Below are 14,596 nucleotides of genomic sequence, written 5' to 3' on the forward strand. Positions count from 1 at the left end.
GGCCCTAAATCACCAGAGTTTGGTTTCTTGGCTTTAGTGTGGAACAAAACGAAATCCACCTTCTCAGCTGAATGTGGCAGCCTGACATGAACTGGCCAAAGCAGGGCACTGCGATGCATTTTTTTTACAGTTCAGCTGAATATTCTCTCTTACAATTAAACATTTGAACATGTTTTAATACAAATGTAATAGATTGTTTTCTCATGAGCTGCTATTTAAAGCCTCATTTATAATAAATATTTATAAGTATTTATAAATAAAATATTAATTCCTTAAAATGGCATTTTAATGTGGTGCTACACGTGCAAGGAACACTGGGCTATATTATGTGATCTCAGTTTGGGATTCATGAACTCAGAGGCAGTAACAGCAACCAGTGAGAGTGCTATGAATAAGCCCTGCATCAAGAACCTTCAATATGAGTTGAGGAAAAGTATTAAGTGAAGAGGCTACACCAAAGGACAGTATTCCCCTATCTGAAAGCTATAGAAATGAGTAATGACAGTGATCTGGATGGAGAATTGTACTTAGAGATTCATGGCTTTATAGGTCTATGGCTGGCAGACTTACAAGTCAGGGTTCTGGTGACAATGAGAGGAGAAAGAAACCATTCAAACCAAGAGATTAGCTAAGACCCTTTGTTTTCTGTTCACACTGGTGCGTCAACATCTTTCGGCAGAAACAGAACAGTTCAAGAATTAGAGTCTGAATACAAGGGCCTCTGCAGGTTACTACTGACTTTACGTCATGACTGTCCTATATTTCGTCACGCCACAGAGCAGTACGCTCGTCCCAGCCCCAAAGCAACTGCGCTGTACCTGTGCTTTGAGCAAGCACAGTTTGAGCAGGGACCGAGTGAAACACTTGGTGGGTTCCTTGAGGAAAAAAGGAAACTCCAAACATTATTACTACTTCACTTAAATGTGTATCTTATCAGTAGTGTTCTTCAAAAGCACTCACTGTTTGGCTAAATCCGCTTTCCGTGTCATGAGAGCAGACAGTTGGTATTTCAAATGTAGTTATTAATTGAACCCTATAAAATATACCTCTCTATCTAGGAAAAAGCTTCATGTGCAGACAAGCACATCATATCTCAATACCACTAGTTTTCATCAACAAAATATTCCTGAGGCCTTCACCTTACTATTTCACCTCTGGGCTGCTCAAAAGAATTAACCCTATGTACACTGTCTGCCAAAAAGAAACCAAAACCACATTTTCATTTCTTTTGTTCCATCTTAGTTGTAGGTGTTCAGCACAGGCTGTATGCCGGGTCTGAAAGAATTATGGCCACACAATACTCATGACAGCTGGAGGAAAGCACCGTGTTTGGATACAAATGACAAGTGTGGTAAGGTCCACAACACACCTTCAAAGGGTGCCAGTGTCAATTACCTCCAAGCCTCTCCAACAGCTTCTGACAGGGCAGTGAGAAAGTACCATATTTAATCTACTTAAAGCTAGACCGGACAAAGCGCTAGAGAATATACTGTATGGGGGAAAAAATTTGTGTCGGCAAGGGCAGGGATGAGATGATCTAATGCAGAAGAACTTTTCCGTCTCTGATTTTTATGATTCTCTGATATACATGCACAAATTACAAATCTGAGGAACAACTGTGAACACTTATTTGGATATAATAGACCAATAGTATAATTTGCGATGAAGTTCATTGCGTAGAAGGGGTACATACAAACTGAAATAAGGAGACAACAATTAAAACAAATAAATAATTGTACCGTTCCTGTTTGAGAATCTACAGGACAGGTATTTCTGGAAAGGTTCTTCATTGAGAAGAACCACACAGAGATCCCAATATTTGGGGTCAAACTTTCCAAGCAGGCAGACAAAACACAATCCATCATCATGACCCACTTGCCTTTAATAAACAACTGAAACCGCAGACAGGCCGCCTCAACAGCCTGTTGGAGTGAAAGAGCCAACTGAGAGGGGCAGCTTACCGGACATTGGTGAAGGATGCGAGTCACCACATTGAAGTCAGTGCAACGACTCACATCTTTCTAAGATGGTCATAGATCTAACTAGCTTGCTGAACCAGTGGCCATATATGGAGGCATGGGATTTGTCAAAGTAAATGTCAAAGTTCATGAGATGATTTTGAGAATTTGACCTTTCAGTCTACTTTGCTTCACAGTATAAGCCAGCCATTGATTCCAGTGGGCCTTATACCTGACCGGAACGTGGCCTGACAGCAGCTGAAAGTTTTGCTAAAGGCTTCTTGAAGTCTACAGTATTGCTGGAAGGTGTGGCAATATATACAAGCGAGCAATTAGCTTTTGGGGTAACTAAGTCAGTTAAATGCCACTTACTGAGTAATAAGATCTTGCACCACATATTGCTGCCTCACAAAGCTATTACTAGTGACAAGAAACCACATCATTACATGTGGTCATCTGCAAACCTCAAGGAAGATTTCTGGGAGGAGGAAGCTGCTGTTTAAAGAAGTATCAATGAGCACATGCTGAATAATTTCACTCCTTTCATGTACATCATGCCTGCTTTCTGCAGTTAAGAATTCTCTTACTTCTTTACAGTATGCAAAAAGGAGTTCGGTTAATGGCTTGCGTTTTTTGAAGGGATGTAATTAGCATACATACAGTTGATATTCAGAGGCATTCATATTTAATCGAACTGGGAAAATAAACCAAAGCAAGACACATGTAACTCCCTATCATCACCATCCTCTTCAGACATCTCTTAACTCTAAGGTCTGCACACTTGAAGCAGGTAGGGCTCCCACCCCAGGGATGGAGGTGAGCTCACTTGGCTGCCCCCACCCTCCCACCTCTTCTCCATGAGCAGCACCATGATCGCAGACTTACACCACTAAAGCACAATGTTGTTTCTCACAACACAATTTCCAGGGCAGCATGCACAGAGGGAGACTGGGTAACAGACATGTGACTGAAATACCTGCCATCCTCTCCTTGGTATCACCATGAACGTAAGTCAAGTACAGAAAAACCAAATAAACAAAACATGACAGAGTGGAAATATATTGCTAAACTAAGACAAAATTTTAAAGGCCTATTAAGGAACCCTTCCCAATTACTTTGTGATGTAAGGAGTATTGGGTTTGTCAGAATTGTTGGTGAAAATATTTTCAAATCAAAACAATAAATGACACAAAGACAAACAAAAGGAAACTTCAATTTTGTGCCCTTCCTGACTCTTTCTTCATCTTCCTTAAGTATGAAATTTAACTTTGAGATGATTCAACATATGTAGAAAAAAATATTTTAAAAATCCACTAGTTCTAATCCTTAATTACCTGATTTTATATAATGTTATTTTAATGTCATGATAACTTTGTCAAGCTACAGAGAATATGCTTCAAGGACCAACCTGTTTAGAAATTTCACACAGAATTTTCCTTTGCTATCTCCACTTGATATATATTGTCTTTGTGATACTTCCCCTGAAACCCAGACCAGCTAAAGCAAACTCACTCTGACAGAAGGATTTTTGAAGCTGTTATTTTAATCTTAAGGTTTACATACCTGTCAGAGAATAGCACGTTCATAGCCTTTACTATTGTTCACAGATTCTTTTTTCCAAAGTCTACACATAGGTCTCAAGGGTTCTTGCTCCTCAAGGCAAATTACCTCTGAGTGTTTAGGTTCACCTCCAGCTCTGTATTTTTTTACTTTTCATATGCCTCTTTCTTTGTGGTTTTCTTCCTCTCTTTTCCTTATTTTCAACTCCTGACCAGGACCCTTAAAGGAAAGAAGACAGACACTTAGATACCATGGTGATGGGTGACCTTATGAAAACACAGATAAATAGACAGGGGTATTGTAATGTTTCCTTCACACTGTTTGACTGTGCTACAGCTGGGTGAAAACATTTGTTCTACAAATAAAATAAAACTTTTCAAACATTACTTTGGCCCCAGTCTTGTTCACAGTGATGTAGCTGAGGATAGGACCTGTGTCCTCATGGGCCCTTCACCTAGTCAAGGATGGAAGACAAACTAGTTAATGGAGAGATGTCAATACAGCTGATTGATTCTTCCATACGATAGATGATGTGGTGCAAAGATTAGGAGTTTTGGTTTAGTCAACTTATTTTGGGGTTTCAAAACTATAACCCCACACTTCACTCTCTCCAGACCTTGAACATAATGATTTCTTATCATCATTATAATACATTTCAAAGCATTTTTAGTGCTTTAGTTGGGACTGTTTTGTGACAGCAAAAAGAAAAGTTTTCAGAAAACAAAGGAAAAACAGTAAGAATTTGTTTAAAAGAGGAAAAAACTATGTTTAAGTTTTATACTATGTTTAAACTACGTTTAAAAGTTTACTAGCTTAAGCTATGTTAAGCAAAGATGTTTAAGTTCAACACCAATTGTAATGATATACGTATCTTTTGAATTGTGCCTGTAATATAGTACAAGGGCCTTAAAAATTATTTAACAACCCATGGGTCATTTCTCTCAATTCTGCCAAAAAGCCTTTAAAAATCTTACATATACAAATAACAACTTTTGTTCATGCAAATGAAGATGATTTTTAGCAGGCAATCTTCCTCTTTCTTCTTTTAAAGACCTCATACAAACTAGCAAAGCCTGCACAAGCCATTATTTGTCAGGGGCCAAGAACAGGATACTGCAGCTCCTGTGCTTTGGAAAATAATTCATCTGCATTGCCCACTCAGAGCCCTGGAGAGGAAGGCATCAGAGCAACCAGAACAGGGCATCAAGAGGCACAGTCTGTGACAGCCTAGAGAAGGCAAAATGGGGGGGGGGGGGCAGAACAAGACAGAGAAGAAGCAGAAGCTGAAGAAAAAGGCCAAGCCTGTCCTCTCTGAGAAAAATCCAGGCGGTCCAATGCAGAGGGAATGCAGCAGGGCTATTCTGCAATGTCTGGAGGTAAGGAGATGAGCCAAGTAACAGCCTTGTGAAACACAACTAGAAATTCAGCCAGAGACAGCATTGATTTTTTTTTTCTCCTCCTCCTATCCCCCCGGCACAGAAGAAGATATATGTGTTTAGATCAACTCATGCCCTTATTGAGTCTTGAGCAGAGAAGGGTCTGACTCAAGCACTTTTCATGCAGTCTGCAGGATTCCTGCATGCACTCTGGGCAGATTACTGGGATAAATTAAGACCCAGCCTCTGCCCTTAACCTATAAGACAATTCACCCCCATTGTATTAAGTGGTTTAAAAAAAAAAGGATCCAACAAACTTGCAACAAATCTTTCTAACCGCTAGGTTAACACCGTGTGTGATGTTTGTATGACAGATCATGACGGGAGGTGACAGACTTTCAGACCTTGGCTGAGAAGTAAGATCAGCTGGAGGTAGATGATTTCTGTCAATAGGTGAGCTTCACACAGCCAAAAGAGTGATGACCTGAAGCTACGGAGGGATTTTTATTTTCTTCTATTATATCTCTGTCTGTACATGTTCAGGTATTTTTTTTAATCCACAAAGTAGCAGAAACAGAAAATAGTGTTTAAAACCATGAATTACAAATGCCTTTTATTTACTGGAGGAGATGGAAAAACTGATTATGTGGAATTTGGACAGTGGAAAAGACAACTGCCCAAGATACAATGTTCTTCCTGACCTAGCCCTGTCCTCATCTTTCATCTCATACACACTACATCAACCCCTGCCTCTGCTCCACGCACAGTGCCAGTCTCCACCACCCATTTGTCAAACCTTCCAACGAGCACCTTCTGTGGCATGCCAGCCCCTAGGCAATGGATGAGTTCCCTGTAAAAATCCACAAGGTCATTGGCTATATTATCCTGCTTTACATTCCTCCTTAAAATCACCCCTTGATGATGTCCCTTGGGCAGCATGGGACATTGGCAAAGCAGCTGGTGTGCTAAGGTGGCTGCTGAGGACACTGGCTGAGCTCTGCTGTCATCCCTCGGGACGCCCCGACTTGCTCAATGTTCACCAACACTCACTTTTGGGCCGGAGCCCATACATCTGCATTGCTTTGTGGACAGGCCAGGTTGCATGCGTGCTATATTTGGGGACATTCCTCTCAACTACATGCTTCCTTTTGCTACAATAGGGCAATTCCTGACTTACACACTGGTGCAAAAGGAAAAAGAGAATCAGGGCTGTTACACCACTCCACTGGCACCCTTGCCATCATGCCATGGTGGACTTTTCCTCTGGAGTTGGTTCCTCCTCTTCTTGTAGGCTGTCACAATCCTGCTTTTCTCACAACACCTTCTCAGTTCAACAAATGCAGTTTCAATTCAATGAGCAGAGCGCAGAAGGAGCGAGGCCTATGCATAATGTTCATTATATGCAAAAATTAGCTTGCCCCCACAAATCCAGCATATAGTGAATGACTCATCTGGAAGGCTTGGGCTCAACTGATGACACATAAAGACTAAACTGTATTAAGGTTAATGAACTTCAGGATGATGATTTATACTAAAGAGAACGTAACACTTTATGGCAGCTGATGTTCACTCCTTTTCATTACTTTCCTGAGGACAACCTGCATTAAAAAAAAAGAAAAAGAAGTCCGACACAAAGAGCTGTTGACAAGCATACAAAATGGAGCATAAATACTACCTACTATCCATAACTGCAGCCAGGAGACCTTCGCAGAGTGTTTGAATATCCTCTGCTCTTTATTCGCTGTAATAAGTGAAATGTGCTCTCTTAAGCCAAAACTGCAACTGAACTTGTGGGAGGACAGCCTTTGTGTACCTGCTGCCGAAGCCAGAATGCCAGCTTCTTCCACACGTTAAACATGCATCATTGATGCTGCTGAACTGTCCAGGAATACTGTTAAAAATTTAAAAAAAAAAAAAGTGAGGGTTTAAAATTCTCTCTATAGATGCAACATGTTCCAAGAGCTAACTAATTGCTGCTGCTACTTACTGAAGGAAAGAGCCAAGAGCCATGTGTTTGTGCTATTCATGTTTCTGATAGAAACATCTGATTTTGTTGTTGTTGATGAGAAAATGCTTAGGAAAGGGCATCAGAGCACTTTTCAGCATGGCTGACAATATGGCTCCCTATTTGTTTGCTCTTTTACCTGCTACCTGCTGAAACTCGGCATACGTTCTGCATGGAGCTACGCAAGCTCTGCCTGCCTGTACAGCAAACACCATTTCTTAAAGATTATATTTTGACTGTGCCTTCTCACACCCTTTTGTGTGTGTTTGAGAGGAGCATTAAAACAAATATGTTTTCTGTGGGGAATATTTCTGCAAATACTGGATTGAAGACTGCTCAAAAAAACCCCAAACCCCAACCCACACAGATTTTACATGTGTAAGAAATAAGCACAACTGAAACACATGCCGCCAGGCTTTCCTGTCACATGCACCACAGTCACAGCCCCCAAACACCAGTTCTGATCTACTGCCACACTCTTCTGACATTACAATGGTCTCGTTTTTCCTGGTTAGTGTTCAAGAACTGCAGCACTAATTCCTCCTGGTTGCAGTGCCAATGACTGTACTGGAACTAGTCCATGGAATGAAGTGAATCCCATCTACTTTTTTTTTAGGCATCAAAATCCTAAGATTGATCTTTCAAAATATCAGCCTGGGTTTCCAGAAGATGAATAGCTATCTTCAGGCAGTGTTGGTCCAGCAGAGACTCTCTGACCTTTGGACTTACTTCCCTCACAACAGGGACACCCAAGGGCAAACACTAAGGGCAACAGCCAATGATTCGGGATGTCCTCTAGCAGTGATCTTACACTCTGTAAACAAATGACATTATTAACATGCCCAGTAGAGGCTTGGTTTTGGCTCGTTCTCTTTCTTATTTGAATTAATTTCCAAATAAGACCGCTTATGACCTTTATCTGAAGCTGCATTATGCAAGCCAGTGCTTGTGCAGGATGGTGTCTGTATTCCAGGGTAGAAGACACCAGGAGCTAAAAGGAAGAAAGTAGGTTTCTGCTCCAAAATAAAGTGAAACCAGGAAATGCCTTTAGACAAATAAATCACAATTTCAAGTCAACTGCAATAAGGGAAGGGGGGAATTTTCTATGGCAGAGGAAAAGGTCCTCCATGAAGCCAGAAAAACTCGAGATCTGGCTTACCCAGAGCAGGTTTCTGCCACTGCTTTTTCTGGCGACACCGAGATGCAAATGAAACAACAGTTGTAATGCAGGCTGGAAAGACTTGGAAGAGCTTACTCCAAACAGCAAGTGACTGTCACAAAAGTGACAGTCAGCTTAGTCAAGACTTAAATCTTTTTTGGCTTGTTTGCATTGCTGTGATTTCTGTTTCCTCCATACAACAGTGAAGCATGACGTAGAGAGACTGGGAAAGACATTCTGCACAGGACATCCAATACCCCAGTTATCCCAAACTTTTATAAAACATTTAATTTAATGATAAAAGCAAAGAAACTGCAATACTAGATCAGAGCAACAGTCCGTGCAAGCTAGTATCTTGAGGCCAGACCCAGGTTTCAAAGTGCAACTCTGCGACCTATAGTTATTGGCTATTTGTCCCTCTCAACCCCCAAACACCCAGCAACTGAAGGCTCGATGCAGTGCATTTCTAATGACCTTGCCGTTGCTCTTCCTGCTGTAGCATGGACTACTGCTATAAATTTGGTTATCTCTCTCTAAAATTTGATTTGTTCTCAGTTGAACAGAAGCACAGGATTTCCCAGCTGAGTTACACATTACGGGAAAAAGTGTTCCCTTTTGGGTTTTTCAGCCTGCCATATTTCAGTTTGCTTGACTCTCCACTTCTTGTTTTGTGCTGCCTTCACATCCCTTCTTACTTGCTCCATTCTGAGGAAAAAACATTTCATCCTTTTCCATCTGCCATTAATTATTCTCCCTACTCCAATCAGAAACTACTGTAACTCTCCAGTATCCTTTCAGAGCTGGCGTGCCCTCTGCTACCTATAGCAATGCAATCCATGGGTCTGTGAAACTCTGATTTATGTATTTGTGTAACTTATTTCTTCCCTCCTGCATAAAGTCTTGGTTAATCACACTCAGCATTATGCAGTTCCTTTTCTCATCCCAATATTTAGATGCTCAACTAGATTTTAATTGAAAAGGCATGATTTTCACAGGAAAAATCCTCTTCACTTTCTAAAAGGCCTCAGTGGTAGGCATTGCTCAGACACCCTGTCGACTAGCCCTCTTTAAACAGAAATACTACAATATTTAAAAGCATTTATGGATGTCTGAGCTTCCAAATGCTGTTGAGCACATCCATAGGTGTTTTATTGGACAGACACAGGATCTGGCAGGATCAAGCCCTGAATGGACAGAGAAGAAATAGAAGCCCACAGAAGGAATCACAGAATCATTATAAAACTTCAATTGAAAAATGTTTTTTCTATGAGGACTATTTTATTCTTAAATATGAGAAAACAATGACATAGAAAATAGAAATCTAGTAACAAATGATAAAAGTTAATTTTTCCTCACTTGATGCTGGCATTATCTGGTTCTTTGCTGATAGAGAGTTTTGCTCCACAGGAGAACAAAGGAATGTCAAAAAAAAAAAATTATCAGCAGTATGCTAAGGCAGTAAAAGGAAATACTTAAATTACAGCCTGTGATACTTTCTGCCCACATGCATCACTGGAAAAAAAAAAAAACAGTCTAACAGGGTGCAGTCTAACAGGACTCAAGCAACGATAGACGCTTGTACACATTGAATAGTAGGTGGAATAAAATAAATCCTTTGAGGTAGGACATAAACCATGGGAGATTTAGTCAAGAGTTAAGCAGATCTGTCCCCATGGCCAACGACAGGAGGAGCACAGCTCTGAAAGCCTCAGTTTGTGGTGTTTGGTCCATGCTATGCCCTGGGTTTTTCTCAGAGCACCTGCAGACCTTGTTGGTCTGGCATGATGGTGCTCAGAGTTTCCCGAAAGCAGGCCAGAGGTGTTCACGTGCGAACCCTGAATCAGTGAATCAGCTTTTGTAACGTTATTTTAACTGAAAGAAGACGCAAGGGTGAGGTATGTGCTTGTGGGATGGAGGGGAGGGGCGGGGGAGAAGAGAGAAAAAATAACCACTTTAACTAGAAGCCCTGTCTGTACCTTTTCACTTAGTGACTTAAATACACAGATGACTATAGCTGAGGGATATTAAATGTGAATCCAGCACAGTACATTTTAGGAGATATAAAAATCCAACGTACTGTAGAATTTATAGCTTCCTCTCCCTCCCCAAAAAAGGAAAGGAAAAAAATCTACTGGTAGAACATATAAATTTTGCTGAGGCTCTAAAAGGTGTCATAAAACCTCCCTGCCACAGATACAGTTGGTGTTACAGTAGGTATTTCTATAACGCAGATTTGTAATAATTTGGGTTTTGTACATTGGGTGGTAATACTGCGGTGCTTTAGGCAATATGCCTATAATGTCCAACACAACAGAATGCCTGTTGGGTCTCATTTCATGTATATAAATTATATATAATCTGAACAAACACGAATGGTGGGACCTATATATAAACAGTCTTAATATTTCAACACCTACATTTCTTTATGAACCTGGGTGGTTAGAAAGGTGGTTGCAAATGATTATTTCTTTACCAAGTTCACATGGAGTAGTTTGCTCAGTTTAATAATAGTCTATCTTGTTCAGGCTGAACAAACTGGTCCCTGTGGGGAAAAAAAAAGGCGGGGGGGGGTAATAAATCAATAGCCCAGATGTAATCTTAGGTGTCTAGAATGCAGAGAGGGATTTTGGAGCATAATGGCACTGGTTGTCTATTGTCATTCAGACATGAGCTGCATCAGAAAAGGGCTTGTGGGAACCTGATAAGAGTTGGTCAAAAGTGGGCCATAAATCAAATGCAGGCAGTATTCTGCTGATTTCACACACATGCTCACTGGGAAAAAAAAAAAAAGAAAAAAGATAGAAAAGAAAAGGTGATAGATCTGCAATTTACTGCTTATCACATCTGCTAGAAGTTTCATAATACAAAAGCCTGACCTTCAATGAATAAACACCCTAGTTGACTACCTGTTTCTGCCTAGAAAATACGGCACTCGAGTCTCCTAGAGCTCAGAAATGCAGCTACGAAAATGATGTGACATCTTCAGGTTTAACAAGCTTCTTTTTGATGCTAGGAGTTGAGTAGCTGTCACTTTAGTTACTAGTAGCCACTTTAACTTCAGACGCACAGTGTTTATTGAAAGGAACTAGATACTTATTCAAAGACACTAATAGCCTATGGGGAAAAAATAGTTCATAGCACAAGGATTATGGAAAGAGCAATGTGCACGGCTCTTTTACTTACAATTACGCTTTACTTCTGCCTAAAGAGAAAATAAAAACTAGCAGTAACAATACATTCATTAGAGAGAGGTGTCCATGCTGCAAAACAGGTACCTCCGCTGGGATTCTGGCCACATCAACATCCTCAGGTGACTGGTGCTACTCATTTACTTCAGCCTTTTGTAAGGGTCATTTGTCAATTTTAACCTTGATTCAGACTTATATTTCAAAGCTCTGGCAGTAGCCATATCTTTAAATGTTGCATATTCATTATTTCAAGACCAAACACTTTATTTTTCCAATTTTCACATAGATTCCTAGATTGATGCAATTTTTATCTGATGTTTAATCTATTTTCAGTTGTACCTTCCTAAGGACTTACTGCAGATAATACCTATCACTCAAGTTAAAGTCCTGTATTTTGAACATATTGGGAGGGACTGAATTATTGTATTACAGGAAAGATCCTAATAATGCGAGCTGGCAAGCTATCCCCTAGCAACTCTAGAAGCCTCACAAATGTTAGCCCATAGAAGACAAATCCATTCACCGCCCCAGTATCATACAAAGGGAAAAAGAGTATGAGATTAAAACAAAGCCCCAAAATTAACAGAAGCCTTTCCCCAGGTGCTCACACCTTATCGTGCCTGCACTGGTCTGTCAGATTCCCAGTCCCTTAGAGTAAAGGTTGTCTTGGCTTGAGACGTTTTCTGCAGCGCAGGGTCAATCACTGCTTGAGAATAATGAACTGAACACTAAAAAGATGGTTAAAGTAGTTGGAAGTGTTTATTGCCCTGATTTTGTTATGGCAACTTTATCGTTCTTGGGAAGAAATCTGCCCTTGCAGGTTCAGGGTCCAACCAGTCAGTGCACAGGTAAACACAGAAAGAGGGAAACAGTGGGACATCTGGTAGATCACTCATGTGGGGACGCTTTGCAAGTTTACCTATACTGTATAACCAGTACAGGGCATGCACAAGACAGCCCCAGCACAGCAATTCTTCCCTCAGCAGAAGGGACTTTACTTACCCCAGATACCCCACTGGAACAAGCTTTACTTTTCCTTGCTCAGCTGCAGTGACTTTGGTATATTATCATGTCTAACAGCAGCTGTTAGCAAGAAGACAAGAAGGGTACCAGCCTATTTAGAAACCTTTCCTCACAACCTGGAAGTAGAATTAATGAAAACAACTCAGATTTTGATCCTCGTGCAAGTTCTCTGTATGCTTGCTGGTCTACTTGCCACTGCTGTGCAGGCTTCGCTGTCGGGGAGGACAACGGTCATCAATCACGTCAGAGCACTTTAACAAGGCAAGCAAGCTACAAACACCTCACAGAATTTATGTCACTGGGGAAGAGTCATTAATTTGGATTTCCAGCTTCCTGCTCAGGCAAAATTAAAAAACAAAATATTGAATATAGAGTCGTTTGATTTAACGCACACAAATAGGTAATTGAGTATATATCTGCTGACCTTCCCTAAGAGGAAGGGCATAAATATTCCAGCTTGGTTTTACAAACCAAACTCTTATAATAAGAAAAAAGCAATTTAATTATTTTATATATATATTTGTTCACCTTGGTTTGCTAGAAGAGAGATTGATTCCTTTGTTAAAAATTATGTTTGGAAGGGGGAAAGGACTTTAATTTGTATAAAGTGCATTCCAGGAATTAACATTCTCCCTGTTTGAAGGGGAAAAACTCTGCCATTATATCTCATTGGTACTAAAAGAAAAAGGTTGTAGAGCTTTCTTGGTTTGGGGTTTTTTTTGGGGGGAGGGGTGTTAATCAAGGTTTGGGGGGTTAGATTTTGCAGTGCTTTACCATGCATGTGTGCACCTTGTTTGTCTTTGTGTTCTCCGTGCATGTGGATACACATGAATAGGTCTACAGCTTTATTCTGATAGCCTAGCAGTAGCAATAGCAAGACTTTGCTAGTATCACTCTAACACTCCTAACTGCACATTAAAATTAGCAAATCGAGTCATTCTGTTCCATGCACAGACTGTGAATTCCTACCCTTCCCAAATACAAGATATCTACTTCCAATCCCCTTAAGTCCTATATTATTCCAAACACAGACCTTCCCCAGCAGCTTCCTCTCCTGTCTTCTGATGTCCCCACCCCTTCTCCCTCTCATCGAGGTGTAGTATCTCAGCTGAACACTCTGAGGACAACTCCACAGGCCTAATCCTTCGTCCTTCTGAACCAGCTTCAGCCTGGTTTGGTTCAGCTTTCTTCTTCTCTACAAACCCTGCCTTCAGAAAGTTACTCAGAAAAATGCAGGGCCTCCTATACAGGACTACTCAAGGACCTCACCCATTTTCATGCCCTAGTAGTCAGAGGGCCTCGCTGAAAAATTCCTTTCCCAAAACAACCAGGATATGCTAATCTTGGCAATTCCCTGGCAACTTCAGCTGGGGTCCCTTTTTTGCTAGAACAAGATCTTGACTGCATTTTACTATTCAGCAGCTTGCACTGAATTAAAAGAAAATAAAAATCTACAAACCATATGGAGGAAACATGGATTAATCGGTGTAGGAAGCTCGCGTTATGCGTACGTGCTTATTAGAAAAAAGGCTGAATTAGAAACACTGCTTAGCTGAAACAGCTGACTCATGTTGCTACAGATTGAATTGAGTCAAAAGTACTTTGGGGCTAATGGAAATATGTCGTTCTCTCAGTCCTAAGCCAAGAAATATTTATGTATTATCACAAGCTTGTGTCCTGCATAAAACCTCAGTTGCAAGTTAATTGCTCTGAATCTCTCCAAGGCTTTGGGTTGGCCTGGTAATTCTACCTTACAGAAATTCAACAGATGTCCCTATACAGAGCTGTCTAGGCTCGTGCTATGCCCTTACATCCGGGAGTCCACTTTGAGGGAAAATAAGGAGAAAAAGCGATCAAGAGGTGGAATGACTGTGAAACACAGAGCAGCTCACAAAAGGGAGCTTAAAGAGAGCTCCTCCCAGGAGGAAGGAGAGCATAATTAGAGTTTAGTGAGAGTCATTCTCTTCCCTTTCAACGCAACTCATAAGGGATATGTGTTGATTATAAAATAAAAGAGGATAATGCATTGCTGAGAGACTGTACTGTGCAAATATTCATTTGAAAATGTTTACACTACAAATTTAGCTCATTTCCTGCATATCTATGCACAGATGGTAATTTCCTCAGATTCAAAACTGGTTGCAAAGACGGGGGAAATGCTCACAGAAATGCGAGCAAATTCAAAGGGATCTCTACCTAGCAGCAGCCCCAACGTTTTGTTTTCTGAATCCCCTTTCCTCCTTTTTCTCCAGCTTTCATTCTGTAAAATGGTAATCACCTTTACACACTTCAAGGTTTCATAATTCCCAAGCAAAAATACAAGCAAT

General features: G+C 40.7%; 1 long non-coding RNA gene across 1 annotated transcript in view; it reads right to left on the reverse strand.

Moving 5' to 3' along the window:
* The window catches only part of LOC140648852 (uncharacterized), a 170,110-nt gene that overhangs the window by 68,845 nt on the left and 86,669 nt on the right, over window positions 1–14,596 (reverse strand). The window contains exon 2 of the long non-coding RNA XR_012041356.1: window positions 3,522–3,737. This is a non-coding gene — a long non-coding RNA (uncharacterized lncRNA). The remainder of the gene's footprint in view (window positions 1–3,521; window positions 3,738–14,596) is intronic.

Source organism: Ciconia boyciana, chromosome 3 (genome assembly GCF_034638445.1).
Source record: "Ciconia boyciana chromosome 3, ASM3463844v1, whole genome shotgun sequence".
Classification (NCBI taxonomy): Eukaryota; Metazoa; Chordata; class Aves; order Ciconiiformes; family Ciconiidae; genus Ciconia; species Ciconia boyciana.